We start from the raw sequence: 21039 nt of genomic DNA, 5'->3' as shown, positions 1-21039 counted from the left end.
TGATATACAAACAGTTAAATCAATTCAAGCCAAAAAACATGATGTCCCAATTATTAAAAGGCAGGAAAAGTCCTGTAAATTTGTAGAATTTTCCATTCAAATGGACAACAAGGTAAATATTAAGAAAGCAGAGAAAAGGAACAAATACACGGAATTAGCGACAGAACTTAAAGGGATCAAAACGACGAAGAAAGTCTAGATAAAACCACTTATAGTAGGAAACTACGAGCAATACCAAAAACATTTGAAAAATGATTAGAGAGACTGGAATCAGAGGGATGGGTGAGAAGAAACAACTTATAACAATAATGAAAACGGCCTAAATTATAAGGAAAACGTTGAATCGGCGACTAAGACACGTCGTCCATATACCCAGCTGGACATATATAAAACGCACCCACACAAAGAGACATCCATTGAATCAGGAAAACTGAAACTGCAGATGTGGAAACTAACTTCTTGCTTAATTTTTCTGTGTCACTATAAGCAATTACCACATCCTATAAATGAGTGGCAAAGAGAATATAATGGCCGAGGATAAAAAGTCACAATAGCAAGAACTACGCTGCATGAGTGCAAAGAGAACTGGGGTGTTAGGGAGCTTAATCCCATCCAAATTCTAATGAAGACTAATGGTCGCTGCCAACGAGAAATCAATAGTAAGCGGCTGTCGTGTGAACGCTTATCTATCTGCTAATTTTATCGAAAGAGGTGTACAGTACTGGAAATCTGGGAGACGTGTTGCCACTCAGAATCCAAAACTTACCATAAGCTGTTCTCAAAAATAATTATTTGATGATAGTTTGTGTGACTACTACTACTCCAAATGAGTAAAAAAAAAAAAAAAAAAAAATAATAATAATAATAATTATTATTATTATCATTATTATCATTATTATTATTATTATTATTATTATTATTATTACTAATAATATCAAAAGAGGTGAAGAGTACTGGCCATCTGGAGGGAATTGCTGTTACTCAGCTTCCAGGGAACACCCCACGCTGTTGTAAAGGAGAGATATTTGATAAACTGTATGAAGTCGATAATAATAATAAAGAAGGTAATCATGATGTGAGAAATGTTAAGTACATTTCCCATAAATGTAGCACAAACAGTGGACGATGAGCGGATAGAAATAGATCTAAGAGAACTTGGGTCGGGTTTAGATTTAGTTTTTTAATATGTCCTGTTGTTTTTTTTTTATTTCGTTTGATAACCTTAACTGAAGACTCAGTAAAAGATCGTCTGGCTAAGCTAAGCCAAATCATGGATACTAACGGATCTCTTTTCATTTGAAAATCGGCTAGATGGACTGGTTGGGCATTTGAACGATTGAAAGGGAGAAGACGGAATGGGCTTCATTGCAGCCGTGAATTCAATTTAAAATAATCAGCATCGTTTGACAGTCACGTATTCAAATTGGCTTTTATCCAGAACATGGACATATATATTTTATATTCATAATCATATTTATTTTTTGGCTCATTTATACCATAGTCTGCCAAAATAGATAAAAATAAGAATTATTAGGTGTTCTTTATTATTATTTTGGATTAAACAATATATATTGGTGTTGTTATTTTTTTTATTCGGCCACACCTCTTATCATCCCTCACACAGTCCCTGCAGCCCTTGAATTTATTATACCACTCAAAAAATAATGCCTGAAATGTAAGATGGGTTGATACGTTACTGTAGCATTTTTTCGAATATAAAACAAAATTTTATTGTACATCGTTTTTTATATGTTCTCATGTCCAGATTGCATTTTTGAAATTCTACATACTCTGACAATCAGGTTTAAGTACGACGTATGTCAATTCCTTGTGTCCCTGTTTATTTGGACCTGAACTCATAAAAAATACTCAGTAATCTATGAGATAAACCGCAATAAGTATCTGCATTTTCAAGAATCTACGATAATTTTCAATAGGTGTACAAAAAGGCTAGCCGAGTCTAGATGCTCATTGAACAGTTGCAATACCATAAGTTGTTCTCAGCCTATTTAAACGTGTGTATATATATATATATATATATATATATATATATATATATATATATATATATATATATATATATATATATATATGCATATATATATAGCGAGAGAGGAAGTAAGAGAGGGAGAGAAAGAGAGAGATTGTTATGGCTCACAAGTAGCCACAAAAAAGAACAGAACAACGGAGAACAGTTTAAGCATGTATTACAAACCAAACGGAAAAAGTAGGTAATTCACCGAGCGTGCGAGGGTCGTTCTTGAATTAGATTCTCCTGGGATCTCTATGAAAAAAGTTTATATAAACGATGGATTAGTCCATTTGGAGGATTGTTCCCCACAACACCTCTCTTCCAAGATGATTTCTCCGGCTGTGAAATCAGTATCTTTTCCTTTGGGAGCATATCTGCAAGGGGTATTTGTGCTTTCTTTATCTGCCGGAGGGTCTTGGTTCTGACCTGCCTTTTGGGGGTTCTATGTAGCATTGCCTGTTTCGGTAGCACTTTATTCAATCAAACTATATAGAATTGAAGATTTTTATAGCAACCTCCGTTAACTTTTTAATAATCGGCTTTAAACCTTACTGACATACATATTTCTACAAGGAAATTAATTTTATTTCCAGTTACAGTACGTGAAAACTTTAAAGTTTTTTTTTCTTTTTTTTCAAATGCGGTTTACATTTTTGCCACGAACACAAATTTATAATTGATACATAGACTCCAGTGTTCAGCTGTAATTTCATATTTTTTTATTAAACACCGGTCGTGTGCCCGGTTTTAGCTTACCATCGGCGGCCATTTTTGTGCATCTTTCAAGGCCAGGAGAAAATATATTTCGAAATTCTTTTTTAAAACTGGTTAAAAGTTTCTCAGTTTCCACAGGATGGGTCTGTATTTCTTTGAAATATATGAATATTAGAAGATTCCACAAATGATATTACTCCATGCTATCGGAACCAAACAGGTTTTTACTATTTTTTAATACATACATTTTTAGTTTTTTCGTTTTTCCCAGTAAGGTGACGATGCCTCAAAATTAATTTTTGTACCAGTGACGACTGTCGCCGTTCGGTTGATGATGTCAAGATAGAAGCTTGGTTTTGGATGCATTAAAAGTGACCAGCCACCATTTCCCCCATTGTACCACGTGCTCAATATCAGATGAGAGAGAATTACAGATAACTTTGTCATTTACGGCCTTTGGTGTGTTGCCATAGATGGTCCTGTCATCAGAATAGATGTCAAGGAATGATTTACGTATGTGTTTTTGGAGATAATTGATGTAGATCAGGAAAAGAGTTGGACCCAGGATGGACGCCTGAGGGACTCCAGCATTAATACTGTGGGCCTCTTAGTTCTGCCCATCAGTCACTACTCTTATGAACCTATCGGAGAGAAATGGTTTAATAATTGAGAAAACATTTCCAGTAATACCGTAACTGGAAATCTTGTGAAGTAGGCCCTTATGCCATACCTTATCGAAGGCCTCTGATATGTCAAGAGCAATTGCACTGGAAAGGAAACCTTTGTCAAGAGATTCACTGATGCTGACGAGATAACCTCAGGTCCATTGATGATAGTTGGGATAAAACGCATGTTTTTGTTCAAGATCCTGTTTGCTATTTGCCAGAACTGGTGGGAACCAAGCCGCTGCTCAGCTACTTTAGATTTGACAGACTGAACATATAGCTCTCTTGCATTTGTATTACTCTTTTACAGTGGTTGCTGGGAGTCCTGAAAGCAGGTTTAGTCTCAGTGCATCTATTACGTTGGTAGCTATGGAAAAAGTGATGTCTGTGCGCGATGGCAGCAGAACACTCTGGGGAGAACCATGGCTGGCTGTTAGGTTTTTGTTGGAATTTTTTATGGTATGAATTGGTCTATGCCTATAATTAACCATTCGTTCAGGTCTGATACTATAGGGGACACATCCTTTTTAAACATGGAATGCAGAGGTAGGTCAGATATGAATCTACGGAAGCTATTCTAGTCAGCCATATAGTATCGATATACAGTACGGTGGAGAGGTACGTCTGAAGACTTATTACATTTCATTTTTATCTTAACTGCTACAACATATTGGTCAGAGGATCCCAGAGGAGATACAACAGAACATGAACACAGCTCAGCGGAAATTGTTAGGAAAAGGTCTAGAAGGCTTGCATATTGACCGGGTGTATCGGGCACACGTGTGAGTTCGTGAACAATCTGAGTGAGGTCATAAGCAATGGCAAATCTTGACAAACCCTCCCCTTGTCATCAGTTTTATTTGAGTTGGTCAGCCATTCCATATTATGAACATTGAAGTCACCGCACATGTGAATGTTATCCGAAGGATGAGCAGAGAGGATGTGGTAAATTTTCTCAGATATGCTTAAAGATAATAACTCCACTGTTGTGGAGTCGATAGAGGGCAAATATAAATGCAGTGGTGTAAGCTAGTGCAACCCGAAAGCACATATAAGGAAAATTAGGGTATTTTCTGGAGATATCCCTACCACATGGAAAGCCATCTTTGATGTAGGCACATATTCCATGACCATGACAATCTTGCGGGTCAGATTAAGATGTTAAGTTGGAGTAACCTTTAATTATGAATACGTCTAGAGAAGTGGTTGGCCCTATGCCAGTTTCACTTAGAAAGAATATGTCCGGTTTCGTCTCCTCTAATTGTGTTTCAACCTCTGGTAGGTTGGAACGTAGACACCTGATGTTGGAGAAGGAGACCTGGTTGTAGGGGTCTACGTTTGTGGATGGGGTTCTAGTTTACTTTCAATAAATACATTGAAATTGGGGGGGAATTTAATAAATTAATAAACTTTACTACTCCATGAAGTCACATTAAATTTGTTAGCAGTTTATATACTTAAAGTAAACATAGATGAAAAAAGATTAAATATAGTGCTTGTGCTATTATTATTATTATTATATATACAAAATCCTAATTCATAAACGATGTGCTTTCTGTCAAATTGAGAGTTGAATATGGTTAAATCGGCACTAAATTCTCATCTCTATCATAATCTCTAAATTCCTAACCGTGAAGGAAGAGATGCAATCATACATAGTTTGTGGACATTATCAGAATAAAGGCTGATAAAAAAATGCCAGTCATATTGGAGATATAAAACAGGAACGAAAACAAGCAGAATGAATGAGAGAGAGAGAGAGAGAGAGAGAGAGTAAATAACATATTATAAACCAATTCATATTTATCTATAAATCTATTTTTGAATGTATCGTTCCTGGATATGGGTTTAAACTATATCCAGTGGTGAGACACCAGCTTGCGTGCTTTGGGGAATGTGGAGCCACCATTTAATTGCCATTGCCCCCGGGTCCACTCTGATCCGGACTCGTAGTACCTGTTAGGGTCCCAACTATGGGTTAACTAGAAACCGACTTGAAACAACCAATTTTTTCAAAATCTTTCGATTCAGCATTAAATAACATGAAAAGGCTGATATGCCGTAAAACAAAACAACCAACCAATCTGAATATATCTATAAACCCCCCTACGCACACACACGCACACACACGCGCGCGCACACACACACACAGAGCAGCGTTAAGCCTGGCCAGTACCAAATGAGTGACCAATTCAGAAAGCTAGACACTGTATATACCGAGCTGTGTCTTTGAAATTTCCAGGTTCGTCTCTGGGGACGCATTAATACAGTGCAAAAAATATGAATTAACAATCAATCTAAATAATTAACCTCTATTATTAACAAGATAAAGATATATTTTCATTAACTTAAATGATAAAATATAGAGTAATTAAATGCATATCTTGATAGTTTTGGTGCATTTAAAAGTAAACCTGTAATGTTGAATAGCCCAGGTTTGATGTGAAACGAATCAGTACGACCGGGAACAGATAATAATAAAAATTTCGGGAAGAAGAACTGCTCGCTGAGAGAAAAAAATAGAAAGAAGTTGAGAGAGATATATTTAGCATGAAATCCAAAAAAAATACTGAGATTCTTTTTTTGTTAAATGCGCTTGCCGATGGAGAAACTATCAATTATTTTACCGGATGAACGTATTCTTACAGGAAGATAATGTGTGCGTAAAAAGATGAATACAATCAAAATACAAGAAAAATAGTTTTTAAAATGATCTATCTTTCGTAAATCATGACAAAGGATTTCGTTCTTCGGCTCCTGGCAGAATCATTTTACCAGGATCGGAGATATAAACTCGATCACTCATTGCGCATGTCAGGAAGCGTTATTTAGTAGGGAATACTAGCCAATGGCGTGCAAGTGTTCTGCCGTGTTGCCCTATAAATCTAAACCTCCACTGACAATAACGCCGATCTGATAAGTAAATATATATCTGATCTTATCTTTCTGATTAAAATGGATAATATGTTTTGCCTGACATTAAGACCAGCAATTTTAGTTCTATATGATTTATGATAGAATTATGTTATATGCTGATTCATGTTATTCTAGTGTTTAGCCATTCTTTCTAATATATCGCATGTATATATATATATATATATATATATATATATATATATATATATATATATGTGTGTGTGTGTATATATATATATGCCTCTTTAAGAAATTCGTTTCTTATCGTTGAGCATTTCAGTTGAATTAAAGACGATCAATTTAGCTCTTATGCATAGATCATCGCATAACGGTTAGATCATTGTCTGACTGATGTAAAGATTAAAAAAAATTAAAATCTTACAATTCAACGTTATTCCACGCGGTTAATGGAAGCCGAATTTATTAGGTCTTCGCTAATCGTGCCAGAGATCTTTCGTGTTTCGGGGTTCGAATCGTTCGACTGGTATTAATCGTGACACCCTGCACTGAAGATTCCCGAAAGGATGAAACACTAGTGTGTGGAGGTATTTTACTATTATAGTAAAAAAATAATTATGACAGCCCCTTTAAGAAATCCGTTCCTTATCGTTAAACACGTTCAGGTGAATTAAAGTCCGTCAATTTAGCTCCTATGCATAGATAATAGTATAACGATTAGATCACTGTCTGCCTGACGTAAATGAACATTTAAAAATTAAAATGTTTTAATTCAACGTTATTTTACGCGGTTAATGGTAGACGAATTGATTAGGTCTTCGCTAATCGAGCCAGAGATGTCTCGTGTTGCGAGGTTCAAATCATTCGACTGTTATTAATCGTTGCACCCTGCACTGAAGATTCCCGAAACGATGAAACAGTAGTGTCTGTAGGTATTTAATTATTGTAGTAAATAAATAATTATATATATATATATATATATGTGTGTGTGTATGTGTGCATATGTATGACTATGAGGGTATGTGTAATCGTACGAATGTCATCAATCATTTTTATTATTTTTTCTTTTCATTTTTATTTAAATTGAAATATTTAATGCTATATTTATTTTGCATTTTAATAATATTCTGTATATTTTCTTTCTCATACCATTTAAACAGAATTTAGTTAAGGTTTTTAAGTATGTTTGTTACTCTCTGTAGAGACATTATGTGACCGTTACTTCCCCAGATGTCGTAAAGCACCCGGAGACAATTACGCCAGCGACGAGATACATTTTTGTCCCTGGACAGAAGCAAGGATTATTTCGATTGGCTTTTGCAGAAATTTAGTGTTTTTCTTCCATTTGACGTCCGACGCAAACGTCAATTCTAAAAGCGTATCCATTGAGATTAGATCCATTTATTTTAAATGGAGGACAATGATTATCAGAGAGCCGCGTGTGAAATGAGAGACCTGGATCTACTTGGCTTGAATGTAACTAGCCACTTTTCTATACCATTGCTCGTAGTATTCCAGGTCAGACAACAGAAAAACGGAAAAACTTTAACCATTTATATTATTTCAGAGATCTTTTAAATGTTTTAGAACAAGGTAGGATGTAAGGAAAACATTTGTGCCAAATCATATCAACGTTCTTGATATGTCAAGAACTATTGCTTTTAAAATATGGTATGTGTCAATTGAGTCACATATCCTAGGTGCTATTATTACCAGCATATAATCAGTTGATCATGTACGAAAGAGCAACCTTCCTTGTCACATAGTACACTAATTTGCTGAGGTGGTTTAATATGTTCTTATTAATTACAGATACACATTCCTTATTCATGAAGCACATTAGACTAATACTGAAGTGCGAAAAACTGATTTCCGATAATTCTAAATTACAACATTTTTCAATATTGTAAAATCAGTTTTTACCAATGATTGAACAGCTTTGTGCGGATAAGAGAATATCATGATACAGCTTTGTAAACACTATAATTAATTTAGTGGAAATTTATTGCTGACATCCTTTTCAGTAGATTTTCTGTTCTTATTGGAAAATCATGCGGCAGCCTCATCGTTATGATTTGAAGCCAGTGTGAAGTATTTTGCAAAAGTTTGGATTTATTACATAAATAAGAACGAAAAGTTGGCCCATTGGCTACGGTAAGAATAGCTTTCAAATTTTTATGATTTTACAATCTCTATGGTCTGATCATTAGTAAACGATACCAATTCTAACATTCACACATCTCGAACCCTGACAGTTACAGAGTATTTCAAATATGTATCTGAGTTAGGGTACGCGTTGCAACCTTAATGGCCCCTCTGGATCACAAATCACTAAAAATTGTCTGATGACCAACGTCTATGCGGCCAAGAGGTCTCGCTTCCACATTGTGCGGTTTGTACTGCGTTTACTTTCAAAAAGAGCAATTGTCCACGATGAATCGTTATGGCGCCCTCAATCTCCTTATGAGAGCTCATCCACATTGTGTTTTTTCAGCAACTTTAATCTCCAAAGGGCGGGTGTTTTTTTGTTATTTTCTGTTTTAGATAGGCATCACCACTTATAAGGCCAAGATGATAAAGGTTAAAGAGTGTACATTAGAATTGGACAATATAGTAATCGTTAGTAATGGAAATTCAGTAAATTTATTAACTTATATGGAACGGATCATCAAAGACTTGTTTACGTTAGACTTGAAACAACCATATTTTAGTCAGCTGGAAAGCAGAAAAACTGAAGACAATTTCATAGTCGTACAGTTCTAATAAAGAAGCTTTGCTCATGGAATCTACGCTTAGGTTTAGGCACAGATAAAGAGTGAGGAAACTAGTGATAGTGCTTTCTGCTGGACGGGTGTTTCTTGTAAAAGTTTGGCGAGAAGGGATCATATAATGGAGCTCAGCCGAGCACCTGTCATGAAAATAACGATAACGCAGAGACAAACTCGCAACAACTCTTCCTTGAGAAAGAGATTGCAGGGAAGAGAAAATGACACCCCCACCAGAATACGAAGTCTATTTTGAACTCTATAAAGGCATGATAAGTCTTTTCTAGCAGTTCCTGCCCAGATGTGGCAACAGTACACCATACTTGGACGTACGTGGCTCTAATATAAATAGAGAATTGCATCACCAGTGAGATATCCACTGGATCGATAGAAGGATCCCACCATTTTTTCAGCGGCCTTGGCAACGGATTTTATGGATATGTTCCATTGTAAATCAGGAGTAAAGGTCAAACCCAGAAATTTGGCAAATCATGAGGCCTCCTCAAGATGAGAGCCATTCATTTAAATTGATGCCAGATGGGGATCAGAGCGTTGATGATGTAAAGATAAAAGCTTGGTTTTAAATGCATGAAAAGTAACAAGCCACCTCTTTCACCATTGTACCACTTGCTCAAGATCAGAGGAGAGAGAATCAGAGAGAACTTGGTCGTTTACAGTCTTAGATATGCTACCAAAGATGGTAGTGTCATCAGCATAGACGTCTACGAATGATGTAAGGGTGTGATTTGGAAGATAATTAATATAGACCAGGAAGTGAGTAGGGCCCAGTATGGACCCCTGATGGGTTCCAGCATTAATACTAAGAGCTTCTAATTTCTGCCCATCAACCATTACTCTTATGAACCTATAAGAGGGAAATGATTTAATAATTGAGATGACATTTCCAGTTATACCATAGCTGGAGATCTTGTGAGATAAACATTTATGACATACTCTAACAAAGGCCTTTGATATGTAGAGAGCAATCGCCCTAGAAAGGTGGCCTTCATCGGGATATTCGCTGATCCTAGGAGATATAACTGTAAGCATATCTGCCGTAGATCTAGCAGAAGGGAAACCATATTGCGTGTAACTAAGAAGGTTATTTTTGCTAACATAGTAGATTACTTCTCTATTTTACACAGATTCCAGCAACTTACTCGTGACGCACAGGAGACTTATGGGCTTGTACTGTGAGGGAGATGAGCGATCACCTGAATTCTTAAATACCAGGCATACTGATGAGATTTCCCAGTGTGACCGGAAGCAATACTCCTTAAGACAACGTGTAAACAGTTTTGTAAAATCGACGCAAGTTATGGTTGAAGTCTTTTGAGTACTGTAATTGGAATACCGCCAGGGGTGGTTGTTTTTCTGAAATCAAGGTGTTTGATTAGCTTGTCGACATCACGTACATATATTTGTATATCACATAGCATTTTTCTGATACAGGAGGACGTATTGGATATTGGAAGCCTTGGTCGCAACGGCAAGAATAAACTGCAAAGTTCTTGGCTTTGTCTCATTCTGACGAGATTACGTCAGGTCCATTTATGAGAGTTGGGATAGAGCACACGCTTCTGTTCAGGATTTTGATTGCTCTTTGCCAAAACTGGTTCGAACCAAGCCGCTGCTCAGCTACTTCGGACTTGATGGACTGAGCATACAACTCTCTTGTGTTCTTTATTAATATTTACAGTGGTTGCTGGCTGTTCTGAAAGCGGCTTTAGTTTCAGTGCATCTACTACGTTGGAAGCAATGGAAAAAGTGGTTTCTATGCGCAGTGGCAGCAGCGCATTCCGAAGAGAACCACGGCTGGCTGTTAGGTTTTTGCTGGACTTATTTCGATGGTATGAAACGGTCTATACTTAAAGTCAATCATTCTGTCAGGTTTGATACTATAGAGGGCATATCCTTTTTAAACATGGAACGCAGAAGTAGATATGATATAAATGTATGGAAGCTATCCCTGTCAGCCAAAGAGTATCGATATACTGTACGCTAGATAGGTACATCTGGAGACTTATTACATTTCATTTTTATGTTTACTGATACAACTGAGTGGTAGAAAGATCCAAGTGGATACAGAACAGAAGCTGAACACAGTTCAGGGCAAGTTGTGAGAAAGAGGTCTAGGAGACTTGCATACTGGCCGTCAGAATCTGGAACACGGGTAGGTTCGTGAACAGTCTGAGTGAGGTCATAAACAATGGATAAATCATGACAGAACCTTCCTTCGTCATAGGTCTTGTTTGAGTGAGTTAATCATTCCACATTGTGAACATTGAAGTCTGCACAGACATGAATATTAGCTGAAGGATAACCAGATAGAGCGTGGTCAATTTTCTCAGCTATGCTTTTAAAGATAGTAACTCCGCTGATGTGGGGACGATAGAGCAAATATAAATGCAGTAGTTTGAGCAAGTGTAACCCGGAAGCACATATAGGGCAAGTTAGGATCTTCTCTGGAGATGCCCCTACCACATGGAAAGCCATCTTTAATATAGGCACATATTGCATGCCCATGGCGATCTTGGGGGTCAGATTTGGAAGTTAAATTAGAGTATTTTTAAATTGCGAACTCAACTAGGGAAACAATCTGTCCAATGCCAGTTTCACTTAGAAATGATATGTCTGGTTTAGGCTCCTGTAATTGGGTTTAAACCTCTGGAAGGTTAGAACGTAGACTCTGATGTTAGAGAAGGAGACCTGGTAGTGGGGGTCTACGTTTTAAGTTGGAGATCCGGGTTTAATCGTGTGTTTTTTTATTAAGACTTTCATGATGATGATGTTTTGGACTTGTGGACTAGGTTGACATACATGTCTGAAGGAGGACAGAAAGGGAACGTAAGAGCGAAATAGAAATGAAGAATGTTTTCCCTTTTTTGTAGGACATGAAAAGGTAAAGCCGTAACAATTACCCACTAGTATGACATCGAGAGGCCCGACCAGAAGCTACAACATGGTCAAGAATCCATTCACCAAATGGCAATACAGCAGCCCCAATACTTTGCACCTCTGATAGCACAGCCTCCTTAGTGGTTAATCCAAGGTTTGGGTCCCTGTTTATCAGGCGGATAACGTCAGCCCAAATAAAACGTTTACCTCCAGCACCCTTACTAGTGACATGGTTACAAAGATAGACATAAAAATAGAAAATCTCCAACATCCCTGGCGGCTGTTCACGCAAAAATACTGCCAACCTAGAAAACAGCTTTTTTATCCCTTTGTCAGAAAAATCACTCATTAAAAATGAGGACTGAGGGACAAATAAAGAGAAGTGAGAGTAACGGGAGCTGCCGATAACGCATCCACAATGCGTTCTCTACTCTCCATTAAAAAAACTATTGAGTATTGTGCTTATGTAAGAGTCCAACAGGCGTGTTTAAGAGGGGGTTAGGTGAAAGCTTCCCCTCTCGCTAATTGAAAATTAAAAGAATTGTAAACTTTGTTATGCTATCAACTTGGAAAATATAAACATGTATTGACAATTTATTTACGCGATGTTGTTTGTTGATCTCTGCTCTCAAACTGAATAATATAGAAAGAGTCTTATGTTCAAAATTATATTAATTATTAGTAATTAACGTGGAATTTGAAAAAAAATTGTACAACACTTTTTCCCCAAAACAACAAGATTTGTGTACAAAAACTGATATGTGTAAAACCTGCTACGTGTTTCCTCCTACTAAAACCGCCAACATTCCATCAATTTGTTGCTGAAACTTTTAGCCAGGGTGAATATTCCCTCTGGTTTATCTGTTCTCTCAGTTAATTTGACGTTGACATACTTGGATTTGTTTCCTCCTCCCTGTGATTCCCTTCTCGTCAAATCATTCGTGCAGCCTTTTTATATTGAAGTAGATAGATGCGGCTGTAAAACGCAAGCACATCCGATAGAAATCAAACCTAGTCACGCATTTTACGCGAGAAGAAATGTTCAATGTTAATTAATCATTACCATTTTTTCAGAGGTTCCAGGATATTTTTTATTACATTTCTCCCCCAAACAAGGCACATTGAAACTTTGGCGTAGGCGGCTGCTATCAGGGGCATAACCTACTTGGGTACTATGTAGGGAGTTGGACAGCATGATGTCGGTTCAGGTTACACTTGAATTTCTGCATGTCAGTACAGTTGAGAAAGCCGGAATCCTGAAGGGAATTCCAAATCTAGCGGTTCTGGGAAAGAAACTACTGGAGTAGAAAGATCTCTTACATATAGGGATCTCTACTATGTAGGGGTAGGATTTAGATTCTTGTCGGATTAGTCGGGGGTATTTACGTAACAGGGGCACAATTGCTTGAAGTTCGTCAGAGCATTCACTTTTAAAATACTTGTAGAACAGGCAGGGGGATACAAAATTTCGTCTGGCGGACAGAGGCTGAAGCTTAGATGACAGTTCAGGACCTATCAGGTTGGCGACTCCCTTTGTGCCTTGTCTAACGAGAGACTATTAGCAGACGCACCAGTCCAAATATGAAAACAATACTCCATACATAGGCTAAAGGGGGTCTTATAGAGGTAAAGGATACTTTCGGGCATTGGTAACTTTCTAACTCGGAAGAGACAGCATACCTTCTTCGCAGCGGTCCTTGAAATGCTCTCAATGTAATTGTTCCAATTCATGTTTCCTGTGAACGTTAGGCATAAGAGTTTAAAAGAAGTACTTTCATATAATGAATCTTTGACCATTGCTATTGGTAATGAAGAAGGTGTCGTGTAATAATTGAAGGAAACAAGTTCAGTCTTCGCAGCATTGAATGTGATCATCCATTTTTGTCCATATTCCACTACAGATTGGAAGTCATGCTCTAGTGTTTCTGTCATTTCCTTAGATACATGTTCATTTGTTTTCCTGTCGTGCCTATTATAGAGCGTGGTGTCGTCAGCATATATACCCATCTCAGATGCAATTTTGTCAGGGAGATCATTTATAAATATTAGGAATGATAGAGGTCCAAGGATAGACCCCTGAGGCACACCCGCATCTATATCATATTGTTTAGATGTACGACCGTCGGAGACAACCTGGAGTATTCTCCCATCTCAAAAAGGATATAATCATGTTAAGTCTTCGTCCAGTGATTCTGTATGATCTGATTACCTTGAGAATACCTTCATGCCATACCCTGCCCTGCTTTGTCCAGTTAATTGAATATATGTTCAGAGATTACAGTTAGGATACCTGCTGTGAAACGGGCTTGGCCAAATTCATATTGTTGGTCGGCCAGAAACTTAGCATCTGTAAGGTAATTGACTAGGGCTTGGTTAATTATGGACTCACATATTTTGGCGAAAAGTGGGGGGGACTAATGGGGCAATATTTTACTGGGTCAGTTCTTTCGCCAGGATTCTTGAAAACTGGTACCACAGACGCAGTTTTCCAGCAGTCCGGAAAGTAAGATTCATTAAGGCATTTGTTGTAAAGTTCGAACAGCTACTTTGGCGGAGTATTTTTTAATAGCACAGCAGCGATAAGATCAGGTTCACATGCTTTTGAAGTGTCAAGGTTTTTTATGGTAGCATGCCCCCGAGAAGGGTCGTCTAGCGTGGCGTCTGTCCGCAAAGGAAAGTTAGGAAGGGGGGTGATTAGCAAGGTCCAGTGTGGAGTTCGAGGCAAACCGACTGGCAAGCATGTTAGCCTTCTCGGTTGCTAACAAACAACCTCATGATCGTTGGATAGTGGGGGAATTGTTGATTGCCCATTATTTATTACACTGTTAGAGATTTTCAAGAAGAAGCTTCCTAATTTTTGTGCTTTGATGCGTTTTTGGTGGTTTCAATAAATTCTCACTAAGTTGTCGCTACTTCTTTCTTACAGTTACTTCTAGCTTCTATATATTTATGTCTGTTTCAATTATATGTATGCCGGTTAAATCTGCTGTACGCACGCGGCCTTTTCGCAATAGCAGTTGCACAAGTAGAAGTAAGCTATTGCGGAGAGTGGGTCTTGCTATAAAATGTGCTTCAATTGCCGTTTTGAACCATTCAGTTATCTCATTCGCGCACTGTTCAGCAGAAACAGGAAAAATATTTCGCCATGGGGCATATCTGATGAGATCCCTGATGGCTTCCCATTCAACCTTTTTATAATATCTCGTTGTTTGGAGCAATGTCTTCAGTTTCCACGGGTGACAACTTTATCAGAGTAACCACAAGCTAACGCATTTAGCACATGCGGTTGTATGTCAATAACACAATTTTCAATAGTACACCGCTATTCGTAGATGCTCCGGGGATTAACGAAATACGAAAACATTATATTATCCTATATGTTTCATCAGACTCAACATTTCTATAATTTATTTAATCTACAAAGATTGGGGAAAAGTTATAGGTTCTTTAGTAACGAAAAGGGATTTACGTTCAATTATTGGCTGGATAATGATAAAATTGGGCTAGTTTGTGTTTTATTAGTAAATTCTCTGGTTGGCTTGCGATACATTAGCGAGCATGTGACGTATCCATTAATACCTATGTTTGATTCTCGCCTAAACACTTAGAAAACGGTGGCCTTCAAGCCTAACACAAATTGATCAAATCAATTTGTATTTCATAAAATTTCTGATAACAATATTTTGGACGAACTAAGGGGGTAGCTATTTATTTGGTGTCCACAAACCAAAATGTGGCACAAGGCCGGAAGGTGAAATAGGCAAGCTCCCCTAATCCCCTTGCCTAATCAAAAATTGCCTGAGCACCCCCGCCGGCATTCCCCGGTAGGGGCGCCCGGGCGACAAGCAATTAACTTGCTCCATCGGAAAGCCCGGTGGCAAGGTCGGGGAGGGTGGACCTCCTAGATAGTACCCAGGCGGCGTACCTCAGTCCAACAGGTGCTATCCGGTTCCCGGCCCCTCACCTGTTAGGCTGAGTGTCAAGAACGGATCCCTGACGAGTACTACTACCCTGTCTCCCTGCAGCCGAAGCCGATTAGAGACATATCCACATCAGACGAACTAATGTGGATATGATCCCACACAGTCGGACGATTCTATTTATAAACGATGCTGCTAGGAACTGACGAATCGAATTAATTCACGTTCTGCTACCAAACAATCAGAAACCAGAATTGCTTCATAAATATTAAACCTTTTTTGGAGCAATTTCACATGTTTTTTCCGTCTCGACACGTTAAGAATATTTTGCTCTGTGGAACTGCCTGCTGCAAGCAAGTAACCTCTCAGGACTTATGTGTAACAACGAACCATCGGAAACTGTTCTGTCTACTGCAAACCATTCCCATCCCAAGACTTGCTGAGAACAACGAACCATCGCAAATTGTTCTGTCTACTGCAAACCAGTCACCTCTCAAGACTGTTTTAGAACAACGAACCATCTGAAACGTTTCTAAAACTAAAATGGCTTACAGCTCTAGAGTTCTTATATATATATATATATATATATATATATATATATATATATATATATATATATATGAATACTTAATTTAATCACATATTTTAATATACGAAGATATAATCTATTGCGTAATTTTCAGTATTTATGTCATCATTGCTCAATATATATGTAGAGCTACTTAGTACGTTATGGAAATATTTATGCCAATTTATTTACACAGAATATTTCGCGTTTCATTCTCATGAGAATAAAATGCACAATATTCTGTGGAGCCTTATTGCTATATATATTTTCAGAACTTATATGTATAAATATATATATATATGTGTGTGTATGTGTGGGTGTGTGTGTGGGTGTGCATACATATGCAAATGTATTTATATAAATATTCGATATGTGTACATATTTATAGGAATTTACATGATAGGCAATATAAGAGCGAGCATAAATATTTATTTGAATAGTATATAATATGAATTAAGTTTAGTCCAACTAAAATACATCCAACTCTTCAACTTACCTAGGTTTTTAAATGCTTAGTGTTCAGTGATATATCCAAATAGTTACTTATAAAAGTAGATTTTTTATTCATCTACGATGATACGTATTCTCAAAAGAAACACTAATGCATCGTATGTAACTCTTTTCCGTATTGAACTCAACTATGCTAAATAACTGAATCGAACTAGGTCGGAGTCAGTCAAAATATATCTGATAATTTAGCTCGACCGATTTTCAATGTTTCCTTCTCGTGAGTTTTTATCCGTTTGCATTAATGAAGCGCAAAAAATCCTGTGTCATATACTTGCGATATATTTTATAAATTACGATAGGCACACATATACATTCACACACAAAACTATATATATATATATATATATATATATATATATATATATATATATATATATATATATATATACATGTATATATATGCATATATATCGTTGACAAAATTTTGTATATGATACCTTTATGAAATATTAAACCCCCCCCGTTGTATTTGTAATGTAAACTTTTATATTTTTCGAAATTAATTGGTTTAATATGGGTTAATTGATTTATAAATATGGTACGTAACTACATATATTTATGCTCATATATGTATATATGGTTTAGTTGATTTCTCAATATAAACATAGTAATAATATTAAGACATAGCAAATAAATCATAATATATAGAATACAGGAATTTTAATAAATGAAAAGATAAAAATTATCTCAACACAATAAGTAAATGATGCTCATCCATATAATTGTAATATATAGATATAATTTAAAAATATGAGAGAAAATAAAAAAAAACATATACGAGCAAATTTAAATAATTTATCTCTAATAAATACAATATAATAGACTAAACTCAGAGGGAACGCCTGCATTTAATTAGAATTCGCTCAATATAAGAGATTATATGCTCATCGCCTTTAAATCCGCTCACTAAGTAGTCTCCCTTTATGAATAAACTTAAATTAAAAGTCTATTGTTTTAACAGTTTTTCCACTATAACGCAGAGAAAAAACAAATTAAAAATAATAAACAATACTTATGTTAAAAAACAAATCATCTATAAGTACACACACAAATGGAAAAAAAATAATGCTAAATTCATGAATGTCCCTAACTAAAGAAAAAAAATAATTATGTTGAAATAAACTAAAATTAAACACACAAATTACAGGTTTCAGCGCGTTGTTTGCTGCTAGACTGTTAGTGTTTAAGGAATCATGCTTAAACCAAAATCAAATGCATATCTGACGTAGAAATCTGTCTCAAAATATTGTAGAATACGGGTATTCAAACATACAATAAGATACAGATAATTGCGGTGCAAATATAAACAAAAGGTGTGTAAGAAATGTATTTGTGCTTGTATTAATAAAACAATATTTCACCTTCTTAAGTTTGTGTCTTTCCATTATCTCTGCATTGTACTGCAGTTCACATACTACATCCTTAGACAAATATACATTTTAGATTTTAGTGTTAATTATTCTGTTTTTAAAACAGAATAAGACAATAATATTAAGCGATTGACGCAGCATTTGAAAATACTAATGTTTTCTGTGAATTAAATTATCTGCGGTAATAATTTGAACAACAAATAATACGCGTTTCTAAATGCATAAAAACACCATCATATTCTCATAGAGAACTAAGTAAACTGTATTAAAATGTCTCTCACATACTGTAACCCTCATTGAGATTCAAATGAACCGACAGTCCACAAGATCGTATGTTCTCACAGATGTTGATGCTATTTTTATGTGATTCCATTAGAGGCAACAACTAACGAAAATGAATTCATTCCTTTACGATGAGTATACTTAATGGTTGTCAACTCTTATCCGTGTTGCATCATTGTACATATTTCTGTCAAACTACGATCTGGCTCTTCGAACACATCTAAGATTTCACCTGTTCTAACATCTGACACAACAACTCCCCTAATTGTAACACGGATACGAGTATATGTGAGGCGAAGTTATGCAATAATGGCGAGCAGAGTGCATGATGTTTAGGCATCTCAAGATGTACAACTTAATGACTAGGTGCTTTAAGCAAATGTAGTCTAAAGAATATGGTACATACTTGTGGTGAGTTTATTCGAATTGGTTTTATGGGGTATAATATTCTCAAACAATATCCTTGAGATTTTTAGCAAATATATGATGTATTTAACTATTCTAAATACAACTTACATATTCTAGTACATTTTATTCATAGGAAAATATGTCAAACTGAATTAAAACAGAACAGATTAAAGGACTTACAGAGACTTTATATAAATTCTTTGACACATATAATAATGTAATTTTTTTACCGAATCATTCATCAAACGGCCACTGCTAAAATCAAAACAAAAGTGCGCATTATCGTACATTTACGAATGACTAATTTAAATACATTTTACTGCAAATGTGCCTCCGATTTTTAGATTTTCGGAGAAAATCGATTTTCCCATTTCCCTGTGTTTCATGGCATCTTTCCAACATTTTAGAAGGAAAATGTTTTTAATACATATTTTTTTATAAACACCTTTAAATAATGGACTTTTTTTCAAAATTGAACTTCGAAAGGTAATCACACTCTATAAAGTAATCTTTTTAATTTATAACTTTTTTGTGATGTATCTATAATTCCACACAGTGTAATCGAGGTACTGACTTGAAATTAATATTATTGTTGATTATTTTATCGAGTTCGGCTGTTTACATCTTCACCATTGTATCATATAGGAGTTTAAACAATAGAAAGCAATTATGAGCTATATAATGATTTTTTTTTTACACAGTGATCACCACTTATCAAGGCCCGGAAGCCACTCAGGGATAAGGTTATTGCAAGTACATTACGTTAGTGAGGAGATTTGATTAAGTGTTTACTTAAGGGGGCGGTTCATTAAGAATTTGTTAACATTAGACTTGAAGACATCCAAGTTGTAGTCCGGAGGGAAGCAGGCAGACGGAACAGAGTTCCACAGGCGTGCAGTTCTAAGAAAGAAGCTTTGCTCATGAAATCCGCGTTTTGATTTAGGCACAGATATAGAGTGGGGGAAATTTTTCACAGTGGATTCAGCTAGACGGGTGTTTTTCGTGAAAGATTGGCGAGGGGGGACCAAGGATTGGAGTTCAGACGAGCACCTGCCATGAAAATAACGATAAAACAAGGATAGGCTCGCAACGTCCTTTCTGTGGGAGAGGGGTTGCAGGGTAGAGAAAAGGGCATCCCCCACTAAACCTCGAAGTCTATTTTGTACTCTGTCAAGGCAGGATAGGCTGTTTTTGGCAGCTCCTGCCCAGATATGGCAACAGTATTCCATCCTTGGCCGTACTTGGCTTTTATATAGATAGAGAATTGCATCAGTAGTGAGATATCTTCTGGAGCGGTAGAAGGATCCCACCATCTTTCCAGCGACCTTGGCAACAGACTTGATGTATGTGTTCCATTTCAGATCAGGAGTAAAGGTCAACCCCAGAAGCTTGTCAAAACACGGGGCCTCACCCAGACGAGAGCCATCCATCACAATTGATGCCAGCTGGGGATCAGAGCGTTGATGATGTAAGGATAGGAGTTTGGTTTTGGATGCATTAAAGGTAACTAGCCACATCTTCCCCCACTGAACCACGCGCTCGAGATCAGAGGAGAGATAATCAGAGAGAACTTCGTCATTTACAGCCTTTGATGTGTTGCTGTAGATGCTCGTGTCATCAGCATAGATGTCAACCAATGATTTAAGTATGTGTTTAGGGAGGTCATTGATGTAGATCAGGAAGAGAGTTGGGCCCAGGATTGACCCCTGAGGGACTCCAGCATTTATATTGCAGGCCTCCGATTTTTGACCATCTACCACTACTCTTATGAGCCTATTGGAGAGAAATGATTTAATGATTGAGAAAACATTTCCAGTTATACCGTAGCTGGAAATCTTGTGAAGTAGGCCCTTATGCCATACTTTGTCGAAGGCCTTTGATATGTCAAGAGCAATTGCCCTAGAAAGGAAGCCTTTGTCAAGAGATTCACTAATCCTGTGGGATATAACCGTCAGCACATCTGCGGTAGATCTTGCAGAGCGGAAACCATATTGTGTGTCACTAAGAAGGTTATTCCTGCTGAGGTGGTTGAC

The sequence above is a fragment of the Euprymna scolopes genome, chromosome 16 (assembly GCF_053919585.1).
Source record: "Euprymna scolopes isolate OS-2025 chromosome 16, ASM5391958v1, whole genome shotgun sequence".
NCBI classification, from domain to species: Eukaryota; Metazoa; Mollusca; class Cephalopoda; order Sepiida; family Sepiolidae; genus Euprymna; species Euprymna scolopes.
The sequence above is the reverse complement of the archived record's forward strand: the minus strand, read 5'-3'. Positions refer to the sequence as shown.